Here is a 12,693-nt window from a genome sequence, read left to right on the forward strand (position 1 = left end):
ATAGAGCAGGACTTGGAGCAAAGGGGAATACCGCCAGCCTCAAACCCCTTTGGCTCCCGCGTTAACCCCCTCATACCCCAGGTGGGCTATATTAAAGGCCCCGGAGACAGAGGACAGCAAGCACCACTGGTGCCTTGGTGCCAACGTTGGACAAGAGTAATCCCTTCAATCAAGACCCTTGAGGACTGATAAGTTTGTCTGATAGGAAAATACCTTTATACTGTTTGAATGCCGTATATGCATCTCTGCTGTTGATGTAACCTGTTCACATCATATTCTCTTCCATACTGTTTGTTTTGCCAGTATTATTCCCTGTAAATAAACCTACCCTTTAACTGTTGGTCTATCTGTTCCATGGTGACATATTGTCATTCCTGCACGCTTTTATACTGGTTCACGGCCGGGTGAGGAGTAAGGCGGAGGACGACGCTGGGCGGTGGCAGAGTGAGAGCAACTATTTCTTTGCACTACAGGCTGCAATATGGGGACAGACAAATGGGGGAAGGATGAAAATATATGGGAGAAGAAGGTGACACATGGGGATAGGGTAGGAGTGGCTTGCCGGGTCAGCGGATAATCCCTCGGTGGACCCAAGATCCTCGTGGGCCCCCATGCTGGACATAGAGATGGCCCACCATTAACCTTGGGCCCACTCTATATCCAACCACAGGTCTATCAGAAACCGCAGGCACACATTGCAAACTAGGGTATTAAGATGGCCGCCAGTGTTTGGGCCATCAGACATCATTGCTATGCACCACGCTGATGTCAACTCCCTGCGTATAGCATTGACATTTAATGGACCCCGACCTATCAAAGGCCACACACATAAGCATAATATTATTACCAAGCTTGCATTAATACTATAATTCATTACTTGTAAATAAATTTATTTTTTTCTGTTTATAATTATTGTTTATGAAACAGTGTGATCAGCAGTGCTAAATGGGTGTGGCTGGGGCATGGATATGGGTATGACTAGTTGCAAAATGGGTGTCGTCATGGGTGTGGTCTACAATTTGCCGCAGCGCACCGCAAACCTCCTCCCTCTATCCCTTCTTCAAAAGTTGGGAGGTATGCAGTGAGCACTCATTAGGACCAGGCACCAAGAGTCTCATTGTGATCTCATCCAATGGTGAGTATATGTCACTGAATGGAGAAACCACTGCAGCGCTGGTGCCTGGACCTGATGAGTGCTTACAGGTAGTTAAAGTAATGAGTGCGGCAGCTGCAATGATATGACTGCTTCACTCTGATCTCTGTAAAGACCAGTGATTGCATCTCTAGAGATCTTGATGTTCCTTTGTTCACAGTGTGCAACATAATCAAGTTGGACGTTAGGGAAAAATTGATGAAAGGCTGCAACCCTAGATAGTCTGGATCACTGATGGCGAACCTTTTAGAGATAGAGTGCCCAAATGGCAACCCAAAACCCACTTATTTATCACAAAGGGCAAATGCCGCAATTTAACCTTGGGCTGAAGCAAATATCACAAAAGACTTGCAAAATACACACAAACACACACACTGCCCCTCCGCAAAATACACACACACACACACAGTGCCCCACTGCAAAATACACACACACATACTGCCCTTATCCAAAATACACATACACTGCCCCTCTGCAAAATACCTTCACACACTGCCCCTCTGCAAAATACCTTCACACACACTGTCTCTCTGCAAAATACCTTCACACACATTGCCCCTCTGCAAAATACCTTCACACACTGCCCCTCTGCAAAATACATTCACCCACACACATACACACAGCCCCTCTGCAAAATAAACACACCACACACACACTGCCCCTCTGCAAAATACACACACTGCCCATCTGCAAAATACACACACTACACACACTGCCCATCTGCAAAATACACACACACACACTACCCCTCTGCAAAATACACAAACTTACACACTGCCCCACTGAATAAAGAAGCCCCTTGTCACGCTCACACCCTGACTGGTGGGCGTGAGCCAGGGGGTTGTGGCCCTCTGTGCCACAAACCAGACTACCCTGGAAGGGGCGTAACTAAGACAGCTGCCTTGGTTTTTGCTGGAGCCTCTGATGGTGAGGTCAGGCTTGTGCGGCAGGCAGCTGCCAGGTGCCACTCCAGGGTGGTGTCTGGTTGTGGCTGCTGATCCCACTTGGGGAGACGGTGGCACGACTAAGACACAGGGCAGGCTGGCATGGTAGAGACACAGGGCAGGTTGGCACGGCAGAGACACAGGACAGGCAGGAGTGGTATATGAGACCTGTTCACACAGCAGGTGCAGGTACTGGAACAGGCAGAACGGAGTGGAGTTTGACGGAACAGGTTTGGACCTGTTCACACAAAAGGTGCAGGTACAGATATAGGCAGGAAGGAGTGGAGTATGATGGAACAGGTTTGGAGCTGTTCACACAGGAGGTACAGGTACGGACAGGAAAGAGTGTAGTATGAAGAAACAGATAGAGACCTGTTCACACAGGAGGAGCAGGTACGGGTAAAGACAGGAAAGAGTGGAGTTTGAAGGAACAGGTTTGGACCTGTTCTCACAGGAGGAGAAGATACGGGTACAGACAGGAAAGAGTGGAGTATGAAGGAACAAGTTTGGACCTGTTCACACAGAAGGAGAAGGTATAGGTTTGCGGAGAATGGCTGGAGAGCAGCCAGAGGTTCTGCAGCTGAAGAAGCAGGAAAAAGCAGAACCGCAAGAGTGCGGAACACAAGCAGACAGGGAGGACACAAGGAAAGACCCTGCAGGGAAAGAAGCCACAGACAGGGAGACAGGCAGACAGAGGTAGGACAGAGTTCAGACAAGGTAATAGTGCGAGACAAGGAACAAGACTAAGGACACAGGGTCCCAGAGTACACACAGATACAAAGCAAGGCTAGGAGCTACAGCACAGGGACCAGGAAATACTGCCTCCTAGAGGGCAGCAAGACAGGTACAAGGCAAGGCTAGGACAAAGACACAGAAACCAAGATATTCTGCCTCCTGGAGGGCAGACAGAGAGTACCAAGCAAAGCTAGAAGTAAGACTTCCAGAGAAGGAGAAACACAGAGCAAGACCTAGCAGCTTAGTAGCAAGACACTAACTGAGTTAACACATTGCACAGGCAAGGTTCCAGTGGGTGGGGCTGCCCTAAATACTAGAGGGCTCTTGGTAATTGGTCAGGGACAGATTAGACTCCATAAGAACCATAGAGTTCTGGCGCCTCCTCCCTATACACAGCCAGGAAACATGCACAGAGCAGACAGGAGACAGAGCATGGAGCTGGCAGCAAACAGAAATCACAGCATGGCCTGGAGCAATGAGAAAGTTGGTGAGTGGGGAATGGGAGGCCATGCAGCGATGCCAGCAGGGTTGTTACATCCCTATCTTCACACACTGCCTCTGTCAAAACTATGCCACCTTTCACAATGATACATTTAATGTTCAGCTCCTCCTGGAGCTCTTACCAGTGTCTGCGCTCTCTCTGCTTCTCTGCCGCCTCGGCGCATGCAGCAGTGTTATATGGTCAGTGTCTGACACACCACACTGCTGTGTAAGGAAAAACTTTCAGGCACTGATTTCATGCACAAACTGGTAATTTATTAGAAAGTTCCAATTTCATGTGTTTAGACATATGCGCTTGGCTTATGGGTCGCCCTCCCAGGGCTGTGGGGTGCTCGGTACCAGGCCGGTGTCAGCGGGCTGTGTCACAGCGGCGGTGACCCGGTCCGTGGCCCTGGGCACCCAAGTAATGGGGGAATTGAAATGGTGGAATGTAATTGTTTTAATGAATAGTTTGTGACGCCACCTGTGGTGTTCGGCAAGTGAGATCTTGAGCCGACGCTGCATGCAGATCCTCTGGGACTGGTGGTGTGTTGCAGCCAAGATGGTGAAGCTCCCCACAGGTGGAGCTGTAGTCCCAGGGCAGTGTAGATGTAGGGGTAGAGGAGAGGCGCAGGCGGTGTAGAAGCTGGTACCCAGATGTAGCGGCACTGAGTGTGTTAGCGCAGGAATGAATGGAGGACACTAGGGCTTGTAGTTCCAAAGCTTTACTCACAGTCTGTAGTACACACAGGTGCCTGCCTCCGTGCTGTGTCCTCCGGGTCAGGGACTCAGTCAACCTCCAGGTCAGATGGAATGCTCCCGTCCAACACTCCGCCAACATGTGCCTTTCTGAACGTCTTCTCTTATAGCACCTTTGGTGTGAAGCACTCCTAGTACTGAGTTACACTGGAGTTCCTCCTTTAAGATGTTCCCAAGAACTATACTTGTACGGCAGACAGCTGTAGCCTGCTTTGGGGACTCCTTACTCATAAGTCCCGGCTCACTATCCAAGTTGCTGTTGTGCCCCCAAGTCTTAGATGGGAGTAGTGCATTTACAGCCCACTACTCCACCGGTGTCTGCTGTAGGATCCTTAGTATCCATAGAACCTCGGGGACTAGGCCCAGGCCTTGCGCTTAGAACTTCTAGGCAGGGTTCTTTCTCTAACCCACGTCCTCTGTTCCCTTTTACTCCTACGTTCCGTACTAGTCTTTCCTTTCCATGGAAGATCAGGTTTCTGTTCAATGTCTTTCTCCTTTTTTCCTCTCCCGTGCCAGCAGACTCAGTTCACTGAGATCTGCTGCAGCACCTCCTTCCTCCATCCCTCTCCCAGGGACTCACTGACTCCTCGCTGACTGACTGAAATCCTAAACCTTCCCACTCTTTTATGTATTCTAACTCCACCCGCCTCCCAGCATGTTTCGTGTTCCAAGCAAGGAGCCACCAAAGGTGCTCTGCTACACTCCAAGCAGGGAGCCGCAATGTGGCTTTGCTGAACTACTGTGTTGTGTGGTATGCAAGTGTTGGAGCATGGTCAGGAGCCTCCAACTTACTTGGATGGTGGGGTACCACACCTCAGGAGGAGTGCAGTACCTCTGTGGCAACTGAACCCTCAGGGGCGCCACACCTACATGACAGCAAAATCAATCAACGTGTCGGCAAAAAAAGCCTTGTTCACTATTCACATTATGTAAGACTATAAGGGTGGAATTTTGATAGCTGGTCATATTTTTCTAACATGAATCATGAAATTCTTATTTTTTAGATGTTGGTCCTTGAGGATAGAGGATTCTTGTTTCAAATATCATGATGTCTGATATATCTGGAATATCATTATTTTTTGATATTATAATTTACTTATTGCTATTATTGTGTATAACATGTGCTTAGTTATATTATTTTCTTTATGTTTAGATTAATCATGAACAAGGCTTTTTTACCGTAACGTTGATTGATTTTGCTGTCATGTAAGCCAAGCGTATATGTCTAAACACATGAAATTGACTACATTGGAACTTTTTAATAAATTACCAGTTTATGCATGAAATCAGTGCCTGAAAGTTTTTCCTTACATATTGGACTATTTTTTTCTGGAAGGCACTGTACCAGGTCAGCAATTTCCTTTACCACATTATTTTTTACACCACACTGCGGCACATCAGACATGAGGCTGACATGCGCTCCTCTGCCCCAATCCTGGCACAGCACTGTTCAAATGTATTTGCGTCTTTTAGGTGGATGCTGGGCTTTCAGTATTGTGATTGACAGCCCAACTGTCCAATCTGTCCAGGCTTGCAAGGTTTCCAGGTATCACCCGTTCTGGGTGATTATTTGGCTATTTAACTTGCTAGTAGTGTTGAGCATTCCGATACCGCAAGTATCGGGTATCGGCCGATATTAGCTGTATCGGAATTCCGATACTGACTTCCGATACTTTTTTCATATCGGATACCGGAATCGGAAGTTCCCATAATGCTATGAGCCCACTCGCTTTGATTCAGCCAATGGGAATCCTCAGAAGTGTGGGCACATCCTGTTAGGCATGTAGGCATGTTAACTATTGGCATGGCTGTGATTGGCTGCTGAAATGATGTCATGATGCACTATAAAAGCCGCCGCCGCCATTTCTGGTCACTCTGCTGTGAATTCAGTTAGGGACAGGCTGCTGTTGAAAACTGTGAGGGACAGTTAGAAATAGCGATTCTACAAAACATATTGTGCTTTAACCAGGCTACGTAAACCACCACTGTAGCTTTCTTTTCCCTAGCAGCAGTGTTCACAGCTGTCTGCAAGGGCTGTGTGAGTGCAGCTCACGCTGTGGAGTGGGTCCTGCAGCCACGTTGTGACGTATGCTGTGATAACAAATAGGTCACGTCCGAGAGTGGACCCTCTGGATCGCGGCACTGGAGCTCCCAGGGGTGAGCGCGCCAGGTGGTGCCGACCCCTATACAGGGGCCATTAGGGGCAGACCCTAGGAAGACAGATGCTGCGACTGCTAGAACCAAGAGGGGCGGCTCAAAGGACTGAGGAGGGTGCCGGACTGAGAACTGGAGTATAGGACTGGGCACTGGCATACAGGACGGAGACACGGAGTGCAGGACGGAGACACGAAGAACAGGACTGGGCAGTGGAGTGTAGGACTGGGCACTGGAGCACAGGACGGAGGCACAGAGTACAGGAAGGAGACACGGAGTACAGGAGGCACGGAGTACAGGACTGGGCAGAGGAGTGTAGGACTGGGCACTGGAGCACAGGACGGAGGCACGGAGTACAGGACTGGGCAGAGGAGTGTAGGGAGTGAGAAGGGGAGAAACCCCTAAACACCCAGGCCAGGATACTGTACGGAAGTCCACACGATAATCAGGCGTCTCCACCATGTTGGAGACGCCTGATATACCCTGTGCTGCCGGCTGATTGGGCGCCTAGGCTTCTGGGCGGGCGCTCCAGGGTTAAGAGACCTGGAGAGCGCGCGCCCGCGGCCTAAGGCGCCCGCAGGAAGCAAGCACGCGCCAGACAGGGAAGAAGGAGGAGGAGGCGGGCACCGAGCGGGGAGGCGAGCGCCGGTAAGTATAGACGGCGGCAGGCCCCGCCGCTGCTGGGGCGGCGGCGGCTACCGCCGCCGACATGACAGTACCCCCCCTTTACGTCTCCCTCTCCTGAGGTTAGACAAAAATCTCTTTAATAAAAGAGGAGCATTAATATTCTCCCTGGGTTCCCAGGACATCTCCTCGGGACCAAAACCCTTCCAATCAATGAGGTAGAGGGTACGCCCCCAAACTTTTTTCACGGCAAGAATCTTTCACCTCAAAGACATCATAGGCCCCTACTGGCTGAGGAGAAGAAGGGGGAACTGAGCAGTACCAATTCAGCACAACAGGTTTAAGGAGCGAGACATGGAAGGCGTTAGGGACCCGAAGCGAAGCCGGCAACTTCAATTTATAAGCCACGTTATTAATGCGTCCCAAGACCTGGAACGGGCCGATGTACCGAGGACCCAGTTTGTAAGAAGGCAACTTCAAACGGATATACTTAGTTGACAGCCAAACTTTGTCGCCAGGTTGGTAAGGTGGAAGGTCCCTGCGCCTCTTGTCTGCATGTCTTCTAATTAGGATACTGGATTTTTCAAGAGCTTCTCTTGCCTCCTTCCAGACTTGAGAAAATTCGGTGGCGAGGGCATCTGCTGCGGGAACACCAGAAGGCGTAGAGAGAGGTAGTGGAACACCAGGGTTCTGGCCGGAAACCACGAAGAACGGCGTTTTGGTGGTGGACTCACTTGGATGGTTGTTGTGGGCAAACTCTGCCCACGGCAGAAGAGACACCCAGTTGTCTTGATGGGCGTTAGAGAAGTGACGCAGGTAGGTTGTTAATACCTGATTGATTCGCTCAACTTGCCCATTGGACTGAGGGTGATAAGCAGAGGAGAAGTCCAGAGATATACCCATGAGCTTGCTGAGTGCCCTCCAGAAACGGGAGGTAAATTGGACTCCGCGATCGGAGACAATTCGTTGAGGGAGTCCATGAAGCCTAAAGATCTGGTGTATGAAGACCTTGGCCAGCTCAGATGCCATGGGTAGTCCAGGCAGAGGGATGAAATGGGCCATTTTGGAGAACCGATCGACCACTACTAAGATGGTAGTACATCCGGAAGAACGTGGAAGATCGGTGATGTAATCCATACCAATTTGTCGCCAAGGGGCTTCAGGAGGAGGCAAAGGATGGAGCAAGCCGGACGGCAGACTTCTTGGTACCTTGTTCAGAGCACAAGCCGTACAGGAGGCTATAAAATCAGTCATATCTTGGCGAAGGGATGGCCACCAGTAGTAGCGCGAAAGAAGAGGGTTTTCTTGACCCCGACGTGACCCGCAACCTTGGAAGAATGCCCCCAATCCAGGACCTCAGCCCTCTTATTCTGAGGAACGAAGGTCTTGCCTGGCGGAATGGGAGAAAGCGTCACGGGCGCCACGGTGACAATCTTGGCAGGCTTAATGATGTGAGATGAACCTTCCTCAACCTCAGGTGACTGTAGGGACCTGGACAGAGCATCTGCCTTGATGTTTCGGTTCCCAGGTCGAAAATGGAGTTTGAAGTCAAACCGGGAGAAATATAGCGACCACCTGGCTTGCCTGGAGTTGAGCCTTTGCGCGGACTGAAGATATGCCAAATTCTTGTGATCCGTGAAGATTATGAATCGATGAACTGCCCCTTCCAAAAGATACTGCCACTCCTCCAGGGCCATCTTAATGGCCAGTAATTCCCGGTCCCCAATGGCATAATTGCATTCTGTGGGAGAGAACGACCTAGAGAAGAATCCACACGGTACCACTTGACCAGAAGTTGTCCGCTGAGAAAGCACCGCTCCCACACCTGTAGAAGAGGCATCCACTTCTAGGATGAAGGGCCTATTGACCAACGGTCGATGTAAAATCGGGGCGGTAGCAAAGGACTGTTTCAAAGCAAGAAAGGCCTCTTCAGCCTCTGGAGTCCAGGCATTTGGTTTGGTCCCCTTCCTGGTCAGAGCAGAGATGGGCTTGGTTACCGAGGAGAAGAAGGGAACGAATTGTCTGTAATAGTTCGCAAAATACAGGAACCGCTGGATGGCTTTTACCCCAACCGGACGTGGCCACTTGAGCACGGCAGCCAATTTTTCGGGATCCATCATTATTCCGGAGTCCGTGATGATATACCCTAGGAAGGGCAACGAGGACTGCTCGAACAGACACTTTTCTAGTTTGGCGTAGAGTCTGTTCTTCCGTAGACGTTGCAGAACTAGCCGAACGCTTTTTCTGTGAGTGGATAAGTCGGGGGAAAAGATGAGTATGTCATCTAAGTATACCACGACAGAAGAGTAGAGTTGGTCTCGAAAGATCTCATTAACGAATTCCTGGAAAACCGCCGGGGCATTACAGAGACCAAAGGGCATAACCAAATACTCGTAATGGCCGTCCCGAGTATTGAAGGCCGTCTTCCATTCAGTTATAGGCTCCCCGCAGATCCAATTTGGTGAAGATCCGGGCCCCTCTCAAACGGTTAGAGTTCTGGGATCAGCGGCAGGGGATACCTATTCTTGACTGTGATACTGTTCAGGCCCCGGTAGTCAATACATGGCCGAAGGGATCCGTCTTTCTTCCGGACGAAAAAGAATCCTGCTCCAGCAGGGGAAGATGACTTCTGCCGGCGATAGGGGATAAATTCTTCCCCTGGGGGGAATTGCTCCTGGCAACAGCTCAATTGGGCATGATGCGGCGGTAGTATCTCAGCCTCCTTTTTACTGAAGACGTCGGCAAGCGAGTGGTAAGCCGTAGGAAGCCCAGGAAGATCGATAGGAGCCTGATGCGGACTGGGGCGAGATACCGGCAACAGACAGCGTTTATGGCAGAAGTGTCCCCAACGGAGGATCTCCCCGGAATGCCAGTGGAGAACGGGCTCGTGTAGACGAAGCCAGGGTAAGCCGAGGAGCACGGCATGAGATAAACTGGGTAACACATAAAAGGCGATTTTTTTTTTTTTTTTTTTTTTTTTCCCGGTGAAGAGCTCCCACTTGTATCTCCACCTCAAGGGTGACCATGGTGATAGTTTCAGGTAGCGGTTTGCCATCCACAGAAGCGATGGAGCGCGGACTCTCTAACGTCACAACCGGAATTCGCAGCTGGTCCACTTCCTTGAGCCGGATGAAGTTACCAGCCGCACCCGAGTCCACATACGCCTCTGTTATGAATGAGTCACCGTAGGAGGCAAAAGCAGAAATACAAGCTAAGTCCAGAAAACCAGAGAAGTTGGCAACTATCAGATTGCAGACCCCTGAACCTATCACACAACTAGCAGTAGCCGTGGGGGGTTCCTACGATGCCCTAGACCCCTCGATCACAGCCAGAGAATTAAATAGGCCTAAAGAAAGAAAGGGGAAATCTAAACTGCCCCAGAGCAGACCCCAAAGCAATAGGCAGCCCCCAACATATAATGACGGTGAAGCAAGATGAAAACACTAACACAGACAGAAAGATAGACTGAGCAAAGACGGGGCCCAAAACTACCTAGATAGGAAAGGACAGGAAGGCTGCTGTCTGCAATCTGCCAAAACCCTATCAAAGACATAAGCCAACAAGCTGATATGAAAAAGGCCCTGAAGCAGCTAGGCTTCAAAAACTAAATCAGCACTCAGGTATTTTCAGAAGACAGAGCTAAAGGAATTCAGCACACCCAGCAGGGAATGGCAGAAATCCAGAAAAACAAAGCAAAACAAAGTCAAAGCACCAATGCAAAAGGCCGAGCAGCAAACTTAGCTTTAGAGGAGCAGGAATTCAGACTGGTCTCCAAGGATCCCACAGAGAAATCACCCGCAGGGCAGAAGGGCGTCGGCAGCCTTATATCCAGTCAGTAACTCCACTCAGCCAGTCATCATCATCAGCCTCAGGTGTTTGATAATCAGGCTCACTACCTTTCTTTACCAGAAGAGGGAGTTCCTCGGGCTTCAGTAATGAAGGGGAAAATGAACTCACAACAGTACCTCCCCCTTGAGGAGGGGTCACAGAACCCTCAACTACGCCACCAGGGCGATCAGGGTGAGCCCGATGAAAGGCACGCACCAATCTTTTGGCATGAATATCAGAGGCAGAGACCCAGGAATTATCCTCCTGACCATAACCCTTCCACTTAACCAAATACTGGAGTCTCCGTCTAGCCAGACGGGAATCCAGTACTTTCTCTACCTCATATTCCATGTTACCTTCAACCAATACAGGGTCTGGAGGTGCCACCCCCGGAACAACAGGTTCAACAAACCTCTTCAACAAAGATTTATGGAACACATTATGGATTTTAAATGTGACAGGAAGAGCCAAACGAAAAGAGACCGGATTAATAATCTCCACAATCTTGTAAGGTCCAATAAATCTAGGCTTAAACTTAGGAGAAGCCACCTTCATAGCAATATTTTTTGATGATAACCACACCATATCACCAACCTTAAACTGGGGACCAATGGTCCTATGTCGGTTGGAAAACCGCTGGGCCTTTTCCTGGGAGAGAGATAACTTATCCACCACTTGGTCCCAGATCTGGTGCATTCTCTCCACCACAGTGTCAACACCTGGGCAGGCAGAGGGCTCCACCTGCCCTGAAGAAAATCGAGGATGAAACCCAAAGTTACAAAAAAAAGGTGACATCAAAGTGGCAGAACTAGCTCTATTATTTACAGCAAATTCGGCCAAGGGCAAAAAATGAAACCCAATCATCCTGATCAGCAGAAATAAAACATCTCAAATATGACTCCAAGGTCTGGTTTGTTCTCTGTCTGCCCATTGGTCTGAGGGTGAAAAGCAGAGGAGAAGGACAACTGAATTCCCAGCCTGGAACAGAAAGTTCTCCAAAATCTAGACACAAACTGGACTCCTCTGTCAGATACAATGTTCTCAGGAATCCCGTGCAAATGAACCACCTGTTGTAAAAACAGGGGCACCAATTCAGAGGAAGACGGCAACTTAGGGAGTGGTACAGGATGAACCATCTTAGAGAACCTATCACAAATCACCCAAATAACAGTCATCCTCTGAGAGACAGGCATATCAGAGATGAAATCTATTGAAATATGGGTCCATGGCCTCTTGGGGACAGGCAAAGGCATCAACAACCCACTAGAGCGAGAACACGATTTAGACTGGGAGCACGTCCCACAGGACTGCACAAAATTCCTGACATCACGAGACAAGGAGGGCCACCAAAAAAACCGACTCACCAGATCTCTAGTACCAAAAATACCTGGATGACCAGCAAAAGCAGAGCAATGAACTTCAGACATCACTCTCTTCTTCCACTGGTCAGGAACATACAACTTTCCACTGGGACAACGCTCAGGTTTGTCCTCCTGGAACTCTTCCAGAGCACGTCTCAAATCGGGCGAGATGGCAGAAAGAACTACCCCTTTGCCTAAGATGGTAGCAGGCTTGGTCACCACAGGAGAATCAGCAAAGAAGCTCCTAGAGAGGGCGTCTGCCTTGACATTCTTCGTTCCAGGAAGAAAAGAAACCACAAAATCAAAACGTGTAAAAAAACAAGGCCCACCTAGCCTGTCTAGGGTTCAAGTGCTTAGCCGACTCTAGGTAAATCAAATTCTTGTGGTCAGTGAGGACCACGACTTGATGCTTAGCTCCCTCCAACCAATGTCTCCACTCCTCAAATGCCCATTTCATGGCTAACAGTTCCCTATTCCCCACATCATAGTTACGTTCAGATGGAGAGAACTTTCGGGAAAAGAAAGCACCGGGATTCATTTTAGATGTTACAGGATCCTTTTGGGACAAAACAGCTTCTGCACCAATCTCAGAAGCATCCACCTCTACCTGGAATGGAAGTGAGACATCAGATTGCCGCAAAACCGGGGCGGAGGT

The sequence above is a fragment of the Dendrobates tinctorius genome, unplaced genomic scaffold (genome assembly GCF_039654945.1).
Source record: "Dendrobates tinctorius isolate UK_male_01 unplaced genomic scaffold, ASM3965494v1 ptg000060l, whole genome shotgun sequence".
NCBI lineage: Eukaryota > Metazoa > Chordata > Amphibia > Anura > Dendrobatidae > Dendrobates > Dendrobates tinctorius.